This window comes from Portunus trituberculatus, chromosome 27 (assembly GCF_017591435.1).
Source record: "Portunus trituberculatus isolate SZX2019 chromosome 27, ASM1759143v1, whole genome shotgun sequence".
NCBI classification, from domain to species: Eukaryota; Metazoa; Arthropoda; class Malacostraca; order Decapoda; family Portunidae; genus Portunus; species Portunus trituberculatus.
Window position 1 is genome coordinate 13161925 of NC_059281.1, and position 477 is coordinate 13162401.

The following is a 477-nucleotide window of genomic DNA, read 5'->3' on the forward strand; positions in this document are numbered from 1 at the left end:
GCTCTCTGGTGTGCAAAAAGCAGGTGTGTGTGTGTGTGTGTGTGTGTGTGTGTGTGGACGTATGACCTTCATATAAAAATGTGCACGTGGTCACTGCCCTTTTTGAACCTTGAATGTGTTGTTTTTGTTGCATTTGTTGATAGGGAAAGGCAAAAGGCAATGCTGGTGCTGGTTAGTGGTGAAGGTGGTAGTGGTATAGTGGTGGTGGTGGTGGTAGTGGTGGTGTTTTCCTGCTGTTACTATTGCTACCACCACCACCACCACCACCACCACTACTACTACTACTACTACTACAACTACTACTGCTACTTCCACGTGCAATAAACCCTCAATGGACTTAACTGCTAGGGGCAAACACATGACAGCTTATCAAAGAAGTAAATTCATAAGATGGACGTAATAGTACTTTGTAAATTGATTGAGAGTTGGTGATGCTTCGTTTCATACATATTTCCTTTTCTACATAAGATCTTTAAC